Raw genomic sequence first — 12,690 nt, 5'->3', positions numbered from 1 at the left:
AAAAGTATATGTTTTTGTCAGTGTACCATGGTAATAACAGGAGTGAAACGCAATATTGTGTCAGGACAATTCACTATTTATGCACAATAAACAAAGGAGCATAGCGCGACAATTTCTGTTCAGCGCCAGACTTGCTTGTAACCTATATCACCAATTATGTTAAGAAAAATGACGTATTAACTACTACAAAACTCTGACCTTTGTGGGAATGCTTGGAGCAGACTAACATGTGAGCTGGAGTGTTCTGAGATGTTATATTTGGTATATCCAGACCATCCATCGGCTCTTACTTCGGAAACATGGCTTAAAAAATTTCACTTCAACGACGTAATCCGATAAAAAAAAAAACGATCTCTTTACCCGTCGGCTTCCTGTGGCTGTCATGCGACCGGCTATTGCAGTTAATAATACAACAGCTTCTTGCCATTTTTTGGGTTTCTTTTTATCGCTGTGTAACTGAGTTCAATTGAAAGCCTGCGTGCGCTAGTACCTCTTGCCACAAGTTCCCAGAATCCTTTGCGGTTTTATCCCTGAATGACGTCACATTTTCAATCTTTATCCTGGTGGGCCGGTCTCTAGTCAAAATGCCCGGGCCGATTTTTTGTCCCAGTCCAGCCTTGGTTGACAGAAGATCGCGACCAGAACATGGACCCCCGCAGACATTTTCACCTCGGAGTACAACGCTGAGATGAAGCGGATGGTGAGCCTGCTCGACCGCATCGCCCAATCCCCAGATTTAAGGACCATGGCAGTCGGGCTGAGTGCAGTAGATGCCGTCATTTGACATAACGTCTGTTGTCCTGGTGCAGCCACAACAACTTGGTGTTGAACGCCCAGACGACAATGGAGAGACTGCAGCATGTTGTGCGCTCTGCTGAGAAGGTGATTGGCTCCAGACTCCCATCTGTGCAGGACCTGTATACCTCTAGGACACTGGGGCGTGCAGCTTCACAGCTGACCCTTCTCACCGTAGACACAGTCTGACCTGCTCCCCTCAGGCAGGAGGGTCCAGTCCATTCGGACCAGAACCTCTCGTCATAAGAACAATTTCTTCCCCTCTGCTGTTGGACTGATGAACAATAACCATAAGACTGTTCCCACCACAAACACATGACCCTATACTGTGTTCTCTGCATCTGTTCCATTTTTGCACTGATCACCACCTGCATTCATGTACGTATCAATCTGCTTAGCATTTTTTTTTTATTTAAGTGTTTGTCTTATAGTATGTTTCACACAAGGTACCGCAGCAATTTCGTAATGTTGTAAGTCTGTTAAACATCTGGAAATAAAGCCTTTCTGATTCTGATTCAGCTGCACTTCTACACTAAAAGTTTTGGTAAAATGCTCCCACCTAGTGGTGAAAGTTCTCATCATCATTTACAGACAGTTTTAAAAAAATGCACCTTTTTAAATACAGAAAATATTTTGACCTTTGATAAGTTATATAACGGGACTCGCAGACGAATTACTAAAAAAAAGTAACTTAGTATTACTTTTAGTGACAAAAAGCAATAGTTATTTGTTTTTTTTTCATGTCACGCGGATGTTGATGTACTCGGAGCTGCTCAGTCCTGCAGTTTGTCAAAGCCGGGCCTTCAAGCACACAAGATTTGTAATGTGTTTTTCTGACCCAAGACACCTGCAGTCCCTTCAAACAGTAAGCATGTCTATTAATGCTCACTCTTTCTAAATATTTAGCAGTGTTGAAAACATGCAGTTCTTTGAATCTTTGGGCTGAAGGAGGGACAATACTCGGTGTATATATGCTCAATCAACAATCATTTATTTCCATACAATTCAACAGTCAGAGCATTACAACGTCCGGACGGGAGAGATGCTACCAGAGGGTCAGGCACATGTCTCAAAATGGTGACGGGTTGCTCAGCTTTTTATAGTCTCTAGTGGCCCCCAGCTAGTCGTAAAAGCCAAAACATCACATTTTTTCTCTGTTACAGCGCCTAAGTTATGACCTCGGCAGTTGTTTCTCTGCTTTCTGTAAGGTGGGGGTGTGGAATGTGGTCTGTCTATCTCCCCTGTCTTTAGACACAGAGTCTCCTGCTTACAACCTTCTCTTCATGATTCAACAATTAAGCATGTCAAGAAAACAGTGTAACACATTCCCAGCAGATCAAGGATACAGAGTGATGCACATTTATCTAATGAACTAATATGTGAATATGTTCTGTTAACTCAAAAGTATAATGAGAACTACACTACATACAGATCACACACTCTATTTTAAAGGGTATAATATGATCTACAGCAGTATACTAATTCAACTACTTTGATTACATATATAAGGTAACATATAATAACAGAATAATATCACAATACCCTCTTTTGATCTCTCATTAAAGAGATCACTAATAACAAGCACTTCAGCGTTGCAAGGTCCAGGTTTTCTTGATCCTGAGGCCCTCTGTCCCCCTTTAACGGGTGGACCATATGTGGGATGACCTCTGTGTTCACGCAGTTCAGATGCAAGCAAAGTTAGATTTACAACCATAACAGCAGTTACAGATGACACTCCCATCACTCCCCATTTTCCCACAGCTTTATTTTGGTGCTCCAGTTTTCCACTCCCATTTTAATGCCCCCTTATACCTTTCAAATGTACTTAGACTAGAACCTCTGTCTAAGGAGCTTTTAACCTTTATTTTTATTGCTGCAGCTACCAGTGTCTTCCAGTTGGGTGATTCTCAGCTTCTTTCTTCGACCTCCGGGGTTAGACCACCCTTTAGTCATTGCACAGTTCTGGGGATTATTCTGCCACGATTTCAAACAAAGATCTGTGTATTTTGGGGTCACCGGCGTGTCCCCCTTTTTGCCAAGAGCCTCTCGAACCTCGTTGGTCTGGTGTTCCTGGTTTTCGCCAACCCCTTCATGGTTATTGCTGTGTCTGTGGGATCCATCTTCTCCAGGAGCCCAAACGTCATGACACTTGACCCCAGTTGCTGTCTCGGCAGTCCCTACATCTGTCTCTGCTGTGAAGGGTCCTCACATCTCCGTGTCCCCGTCTGGTGTCTGTTCCTTTCTCTGCAAGAGACAGAAAACCAAAACACCTCTCCCCCTAGCCTTGATAATCTAATATTGTTATCCATTGTTGTTCTAATGATTCAAATTTGGTTTAAAATATTATGTTCAGGACCTATTCTAATCATAATCTATGTGTGTGTAAAAGAAATCAAAAATTAGTGAACCCTTTCTAAGTCTAACACATTATAAGCTTAAGTTTTACCATAGCTAAATTATTAAACACAGAAATAACGTCATAAGATGTTCATAAAACCATTGTTTGATGTTCGGGCTCAACTCCCCCTTTTTGACACACTCCCATGTGTCAATTCATTGGAGCTAGACAATTAAAAGAGAAGGTTAGTGACATCATATCTCAGAAAGTATCAGAAATTCTTCTCTCGAGTACCGTTGCTCCAGCCTTGTCATCCCTGAGGATCTTCGATCCCGAAAATGTCCCTTCTCCTCATGTAATAAAGTCTGTCATCCTTCCATGCCCTGGTAACTGGTCCATCCAGAGCTGTAACATTTTGAAATGTACATACAACAAGCCAAACCACACCTTGGTCACACCAACCCTTTTCTGCCCCGAAGATGTCCAATGCCATTCTAGTATGGACTGTCAAAAGTGGCTTTAACGCTGACTATCCTGACAATCCATTTTATAACGTTTCCTGGTCAGATTTGCCAATCTCTGCACCAGGGTTGTAATAGTTTTGCAATTTTCATCAGTTTTTATTTTTATTTAGCTTCGACTTCAGATTTTCAATTTTATATCAGTTTTAATTAGTTTTTACCAATTCTTTGCTAGTTTAGTGTAGTTTTTATTTTCTGAAAATCCTTAATTTCAATTTAGTTTTATTTGTGTTTTGCAAAAATTAAGTGTAACAAAATCCCAGTTCCATCATATCAGTCATGCTCTTCTGGTTATCCTTGGGTGTTGAGACTAATAACTATTTACTCTTGCTGCACCGAGTGTTCCTAATTTTGGTTCAAGTGAATTGATAACCTTTTGAAGGCGATCGTTTCACACCTTTATTTAGATGTCCCAGTCCTGTTGTCTCGGGATACATCACGCTGCCTTATCTGGGGTTAGCTGTTTTCTGGGGATGCGAGTTGAGTGGGTGAGCTCTTCAAGGAGGGGGAGTGTACTCCCCCTGATGAGGTCTTCTAGGTAAGCTAGGTTAACCTTCTTGTGTGGGCTTTTCAAGTGCGCTTGTAGCTCGCATACTCTACTTGCCACTCCTCTAAGTCCTGATGTTTCTTAGAGAGGGCAACAGTACCTTTAAAATTATATCACACGTGTGGGGGTGTGGCCTTGCCAATTGTTTTGCCCACCTTTTCAAAATGGCTGGCGTGCCCACTAGCACATTTCATGGAAAAAGAAAGGTAAGCTTGATATTTACATTTAAAATGTTTTGTTAAACTCAGATTTTTATTCTATTCTTTTTGCAAGTACCCCTCCTCGGTGGCGAGAAACTGTTGGTGTGGTCAAGTGGGTGCTCTGGAAACAAATGCTCAGGACAGAACAGTTACCAGTCATGTACTTCCTACAAATTTTGCATATGTTTTATTCCATATTGATCCTCTGAGTGTAATGGTACATTTTAATTTGAATTTATCCAAACTAAACACAATATTTTCTTTATTTACTTTGCTCTTGTTCTTTTTCAGTACCACATCCTATCAAATGTCCCTGTCGATTATATTCTACATTTAATAACTTACTATTTCAAGTGAGAACCTAAATCATGTGGACCAATGTTTATTATTGCATATCTCTATTCTGAATGTGGCCAGTCATTCATAGGTATTGTTCAATTTTGGCGCTTTTCCTCTATAAAATTTAATTGACTTTTTACAGTGGCCTGCTATGGTTAATAATAACATATTCCAGTCATGAGTGGTATCAAAAGTCTTCTCCACTGTAGCATTTGGCATTCCCAATAATATAACATGATACCTTAATCAAAACACAGCTAATATAGCACAGTTTTCTTAATGCAAACATCAGTAACTCAAAATCAGCAACCACAGTGTTAAGTCTGCAGTTCATACTTATGTGAAGCTAGAGTCTCCTCCTCCAGTCTCTCTTATCCTCCTGCTCCTGAAAAAACAAAACAAAACAAAGCGAAGCATCCACCCTTCTCTTGTCGGCTGGGTGAATTGTTTATTGGCATTTACTAATCCTACAGTGGGTGCAGTCATTGTCTCAGTATCAAGTCAGTCAAAACTTTTAGTCGTCAGTCCATCACAGTCCATTCGCATGCATACCTCCATACACATTCATACCAGATGTTGCTGATAATGGAGTCTCACGCGCAACCTATTCGAGCCTCCATCACCAGCAAGATGACGTCATCATTTTAAAGGAAAACAATTCCTTGTTGTTTTTTGGGCCGGATTGACTCGGTGCAATCCTTTTAGACTCAGAACTTCTCAGTGTTCCCTATAAGTGAATTTCTCCCAAGCCAATTACAATCATGGAGAAGCACACTTTGCAACTGTTTACAGTAATAATATTTCATAGCGCTTTAAATTCCAATCTTTCAGGCCTTGTTTAAAGAGCTGATTGTTAAATCATGAACTCACAAAATATCAACATATCACCACCGGTGGATCACACCTCTCAGATGTTTTTTCTCCAGTGCACTGTAACAAAAACGAAAACAGACATAACCAACAAAATACTACTAAAATAACACAAACTAGGGCCCGTTGCAGACATGTCCAGCATAAAGCTATCCCTCTCTCGCTTACGAGAAAGAACACAAGCCAAAGCTCACTGATAAAATCAAGCTAGCGCTAAGCAAAACCAAACAATCAACCAGAAATTCACAGGAACATTTTGCTTCCTGCCGGGACAATATTGTGTGGGAATGAGAAGCTCAGGTGCCGTAACACCTTTTGTTCCTCCTTGAATTAAAACTCAATCACAGAAAATGCCGTACTCCAACCTAACCTTACACTATTAATTCATCAATTTCACTCTGTGCCACTGTTCCTCATCAGGGCTGTGTGAAGCACAGCAAAGAATTCAGTCAAGGCCTTGAGCCATAAACAGACATCACGCACAGACATTGTTTTCATAACCAAACCGTTTTAGAGCTTATTCCTAAAATCTACATAAATGCCTTCTAGGTGACATATAACACATTCTAAGTAATCAATGGCTCCTCATAAAAATTATGCATTGGGATGTTTGTGTGCAGCATTTTGCATATCAGCATAAGCAAAGCATTCTTCATTGCATCAGCGTGTGTGTGTGTGTGTGTGTGTGTGTGTGTGTGTGTGTATGTGGATCACTTCTCAGTGAATCAGCATTCCAATGTGTGTGTGTGTGTGTGTGTGTGTGTGTGTGTGTGTTTGTTTCTCTTCATTCTGAGTCAGTGCATGTAGATGTGTGTTTGTGTGGGTGTTTGTGTTCATCACTTTCCTGTTCTGGTGTTCTGGGTAAACCACGGCCTGAAGCATGCCCTGGGGTCCTGCCCCCCTCCTTTTCAGTTTGTTTGCGACCATTGCTGCTGCTGCTGCTCAAAATTCAGTCCATCCTGGTTCTGACCCCAATTGGGGCAGTCCTTTCTCCAGTGTCGATGTTCACCACAGGTGAAACCTGCATCTTCTTCTGTGTTTTTGTCCATTCTGAGGTGCCTTCTGTCCTCAGTTACTCCTCTTGTCTCGGTCACGCCCTTTTTCGCCACCCGATCATCCGTGTTGGTCCATCACTGTCCTGCACAGTGTGAATGCAAAGTTATCAAGGTCAGCATTCTTTCGCTCGGCCTTACTTTTCATTCGGGCTTGGCGGGCGTCTCGTCACAGCTCTGTCAGCTGACGCAGTCTGGGAATTTTCCCCCGTGTAGTGAAACGGGCCTTAGGTTTAGTGCTCTCCGTCTCGGCTGCATGAGATCACATTCCTGCAGGTCTGTTGACATTCTCAGGTCGTTGTTGTGGGTCCAGCTGTTGCAGCATTTGGTCAGTGTCACGTATGGGGGAGAGCAGGAGTCCAGTCAGCCTCGGCTTTCAGGGCCGGCAAAGCAGCCTGTAATTAAATATGTATAGAAAAAACAAAAACAAAACAAAACAAAAAACAAAAACAAACGAACAGGAAAATGATGTTGTGTTGGCTGTGTTATTCAGAGGGGAGACACACCGGGACCAGGCCCTGTGTCAGCCTTCTCTCCCGATATAATCAACTCCTAACCCACCAAGTTGACAGGACAACACCGGTATATGTTAAAATTCTTAAGATCATGTTTAAAAGCCCAAAAAAGGAACTTTCTTTCATTCAGTAATCACTTTTATTAATCAATCAACAGAAAACATGTCACAATTTGAATCTTTTAACCACTAAATTTGTTGTGTCTTGCCTGGTTGGTTAGACCAGTGTTCCTTTTTTTTTTTTTTTTTTTTTTTAGTTAAATTGTTGTCCTGCAACCCAGAGGGTTTCTTTGTCAGTAATGTATAGACTTCAGTGGCGGCTGGCCCATAGGGGGCGCTCGGGCTCCGCCCCCCCAAATGTGGAGGAGTAAAAATATATATTTTTAAAAAATTCATCAATGATAGTTTTACTATGTGTGTGCCCATATACAGCCAGGCGTATTTTAACATTTTCACCAGCTGACTCATTAAAGTTCAACCAACAAACGGTGTTTTTCTTCTTCTGGGGCGCTCGTCAAAGCGCCCTTGATATGCAGCGAAATAGCCTATCATTAAATGGTTGCCAGGGGAAAATAATAAATATTTGACCTATCAGCGTCGCTGAATTAAATGGTTTGGGGGCGCTTAAAATTGCGCCCCTGCAGAAAACGCGCGAAGATTTGCTGTTCTAGAATTTTACCTCAGTCAGTAGCCTAAGTGAGCTATAAGGTCAGAGAGAGACGATGGCAGCGGTATTGTTAACGGTTGAGGCACAGCCTCCCCCAAATTCGGTTAGATCGCTTCTAACCTACCCTTTTGCCAGAAGGACAATGGCAGAAAAACTGCAAGTTAAAGAGTTGGGACCTGACAAGCCCGAAATTCAACTAACCCAGGCAACGAAGGAGAAGTCAAAAGCATACAACAGGACTTTTTGTCGGAGTTGGTTCCAGCGCAAGTCGTGGCTGACAGGCTGTGGAACAGCTAATGCACTTTTTTGTTTCCCGTGCATACTGTTCAAAAGTGACAAGTGTGATTTGACGTGGACACAATCTGGACAAACCGACTTAAAGCACCTCTCCGAACGAATCAAGAAACATGAAAGCTCACGAGTTCATATGGACAACAGTGTAAAGCTAGCTGTGCTAGGGAAAACTAGCATAGCGGCGCAGCTAGATGATGGACATCGGATTGCTTTAAGAAGGCACAACGAAGAGGTAGATAAAAACCGTCATATTTTATCTAAAATCATCGATTGTATTAAGTTTTGTGGTGCTTTTGAGCTAGCAATGCGGGGACGCATTTAGCCCACCCCCCCAATCAGTTTACAGTTGTTGTTTTCAATAGTTATTTTTCATTCATTCATTCAAAAAAAAAAAATCTGTTCATGTTCATTTTTACAAATCTATACAAATGGCCAGAATATGGTTGTTCATTTTTACAAATCTATACAAATGGCCAGAATATGGTTGTTCATTTTAAATTTAAATTAAAATTGTGTTGTTTGATGTACTCATTAAATGGGTCATTTTAGTCGATATCATAAAAATTGCCCCCCCTGAGATTTTTTTCAGGAGCCGCCACTGATAGACTTCATCATTTAAGTATGTTAATTTTTCTTTAACCTTGCTGGAAAATCTTCACGTGTTCATGAGTGTAAGCTGTTTCTTCATTGCGTGTATGTGCATTTGTATAAAAGCAGGTTAATTTTATCTTTTCTCAAACTAGGCGTTACCTTAAAAGGAGCCTTTCTCTCAGATTTCTCTGCTTGTGTGTGTTTTTGTTTCACCTTTTTGTTGTGATGCTCCGGACGCCTTCCCAACCTCCACAAGTCCGTTGGCCCCAATTTTATGTGTTAAAACTTCTCTTAATTTCTCCTCTAATTCTCTCCTCGCTGCTGTCTGTTTCACAGCTGCTGATTCGTGCTGGGTGTGGTTCCCATTACCTATAATTTTGCTTCGGCCGCTGTGCTTGTGGGGGCAGTTGGTCCAGGTCCGCAGCTTCCTGTATTAACACACTAAGAGATTTATTTAATTTCATTTTCATCACTGTTAAACAGATAAGCAGGCAACACGCCTACCTTGACAGCGTAAACTGTACGCCAGTCTCCCAACACATTCCTCTCTCTACTCCTCCATAATTCTCCACTGCACACCTCTTACTATCTCTCCTTTTTATTTTTATTACACCACAGAGTAATACACCCAATTATGCCCGTCTATCTCTATGTGGCTCCAAATTCCCTCTTTATTCTAATTTCACACTCGTCAGGGGACAGGCACACAACAATTTCAACCACTGAAACGAGGAATTCAACCTTTTTATATTTCTTCACTAATCTAGACTCAACGTTTGTTCGCAAAAATGTGTCTTGTTCTAGTCCGGAATAAATGTGAACCCGTGATTACACGGCCGTTCCAGTGTTATATCCGTAGCTATGCGGGGGCCCTCACCTCCCCAAGTCACCACCTCGGCACCCGGACGCCGCCGGTCCTGGCCAAGCGTCCCTGGACAGGAGGGTCGCCACTCCTAGGGCAAAGGTCCACAGGTACACTAGGCATCAACGTTTGATCCTAAAATGTGTCTTTGCTCTAATGTCCTCCTAATCAAACACATTAACCGTCACTGTCACTGTGTTCACGCTTCACACTCCACACAAAACACACTCAGAGCGCGCCTCAGTCACACTCTCCCTCAGTGCGCGCTTCACCCACAAGACAGCACCCAGAGCGCGCCTCGCAGCTTCACACACACTCTCTCACCCAGAGCGCGCTTTGACACTCACACACAACACTTTTCCTCAGCGGGAATTTTACACAGAAACCTCTGAGCTCAACTTCAATGTACTGAACTTATGGCCGCGTCTTCAGAATAAATTCTAACGTATTATTGCTACAGAAGCCAGTATTAGACAAAATTAAATGTGGAAGGTAAAGTGGCTGCACTCTAGTCCAACGTAGTATGTTATTAGTATCTCGGTAGAGGCAGATTACTGCAATCTAGACCAACGTAGTGTGTTATTAGTATCTCGGTAGAAGCAGTTTATTTAACACACTGGAATTCAGCCTCAACTTATGTTGTTAGTATCTTGCGCCAAAAACCAGACACCGACAAATTTACTGTGAAAATACATGTGACTCAGCGAACAGATTAATTTGGAAAGCCCAATATGCACATTTGGTATTTATAATACAACAGGCTGTGCTTACCTTTCTGTTTTAGGCCGGCCTTCTGTTCACCTCGCCTCACGATCTCACCAAAGGCCAAATCTACACCTCCTCAGCACACCAAAGATCCGGGTCACACGGCACCAAGTTGTTGAAAACATGCAGTTCTTTGAATCTTTGGGCTGAAGGAGGGACAATACTCGGTGTATATATGCTCAATCAACAATCATTTATTTCCATACAATTCAACAGTCAGAGCATTACAACGTCCGGACGGGAGAGATGCTACCAGAGGGTCAGGCACATGTCTCAAAATGGTGACGGGTTGCTCAGCTTTTTATAGTCTCTAGTGGCCCCCAGCTAGTCGTAAAAGCCAAAACATCACATTTTTTCTCTGTTACAGCGCCTAAGTTATGACCTCGGCAGTTGTTTCTCTGCTTTCTGTAAGGTGGGGGTGTGGAATGTGGTCTGTCTATCTCCCCTGTCTTTAGACACAGAGTCTCCTGCTTACAACCTTCTCTTCATGATTCAACAATTAAGCATGTCAAGAAAACAGTGTAACACATTCCCAGCAGATCAAGGATACAGAGTGATGCACATTTATCTAATGAACTAATATGTGAATATGTTCTGTTAACTCAAAAGTATAATGAGAACTACACTACATACAGATCACACACTCTATTTTAAAGGGTATAATATGATCTACAGCAGTATTCTAATTCAACTACTTTGATTACATATATAAGGTAACATATAATAACAGAATAATATCACAGCAGCAATGATATTTTAAGCCGTGTTTAAAACTTTTATTTAGTTCACTCCTGAGTGTTTTGCATTTAATAAAGATCTTTTTAGATTTTTAGCTCGATACCAGTTTCAATCTTTGAAATAAGAAGGATACTTAAGCGTATCACCCCAGTCACCCCTCAGGCGTTCTCGTACCCGTTAGTGCATGAACTTGCATTAGAGAACTCTACTTTTCCTACCACAGTCTGTATGTGTCATCTACAACTTTATGTACTTTATGCGCTTTCACAGTGGTCACACTATCTTGCAAATTTCTAAGACTTTGTTCAACATTGACAGTGTCTTTTAACTCAAACAGGTAGACTTCTGCCACTCCTCTGGAGTGAAGCCCTCCAAATGCAGAATCTTCTGTGCTGCAGGTATAAAAACACCCATTCCAGTCTTTTTGTCAGCTATGAAAAAGTAATATTTTTCAAGTGGAGAACGGCATGAATGTTTCATTTTACACCTTACGCAAATATCTTGGTGGTGCATTGGATAATTGCATTTAGAACGGAGGTGAGTTTGATAAGCTCCAAAATTGCTGTGTGCAACAGGCTGTCTGTCTCGTCGTGGTGCTGAAAAGTTGGTTCCTGGGGCTGGAGATTCAAGGGACCGCAGACTTTTTTAAGTGCTATTTGTCCAGAGTTTTGGCAACCCAGTCGAGATCCGCTGGCTCTCAGACATTGGTACAGAAGACATTACTTCTTTTTTTTTTTTTTCCTCCAGAGAATCTCCAGAAACCTGATGTTTTTTTTTTCTTTTCAGAAATGTAGATCTATCTAGTCATCATCAGGTTTTATATCACTTGAGTGTATGAGGAATATGTAGTTTCATTTAATAATGGATTCTTTGAATTGTACATAAATATGAATTTTACTCATGGCTGGTAAAAATGATTTGTATGCATATGCAGAATAAAATGTTCTTATGGATACTTTTATTAAAGCTGTACCGGGCACCAAACATAACTACCAAAAAGACAAAAACAAAACAAGTCACGGATTTATTCAAAATCTGAGTAGTGGTATGCTTTTAATCCGTTTTTTGACAATTTGACTCTGTTTCACATACCATCAACTTAAAAATGACTTTCCTGGCTCTTTGAACACTCTCTAACATGGGCTATTGTTTGCAAAGACCAAAAGTTTTTCGGTGTGTGACATGATTTCCTTTACGGAAAGACATGAAAATTAAGGAAGATACATGAAAAATACACACTCCTTGTTTTTTGACTTCTGAGTCATGACTTACATCCTGAAAGATCTGTTTAAACTGTAAGGTGCCAGGGAAGTTCCTCTAATTCACAGAATAGGGGTGAAAACTTCACATTCTTTTTCTTGTTGATGTAAAAACAAATGAGAATTAAAACCCTGTGTTGCCTCGGGGCTTTTGAGTCACCGAGATATTTGAAAATATTCCTTCACACACTCCCCTGTTGCCGATACTGTAGTAATACAGCGAGATGATTGTTTATCTTATTGTCATCTGTGTTTCAAAGACATTATGTTCTGATTTTATGGAGTTGCATTTTGCCCTACCCTTTCAAGAGTATTGTTAAAGTTTATAGTTATAGTAT

This window comes from Astatotilapia calliptera, chromosome 7 (genome assembly GCF_900246225.1).
Source record: "Astatotilapia calliptera chromosome 7, fAstCal1.2, whole genome shotgun sequence".
Classification (NCBI taxonomy): Eukaryota; Metazoa; Chordata; class Actinopteri; order Cichliformes; family Cichlidae; genus Astatotilapia; species Astatotilapia calliptera.
This window is presented reverse-complemented; position numbering follows the sequence as displayed.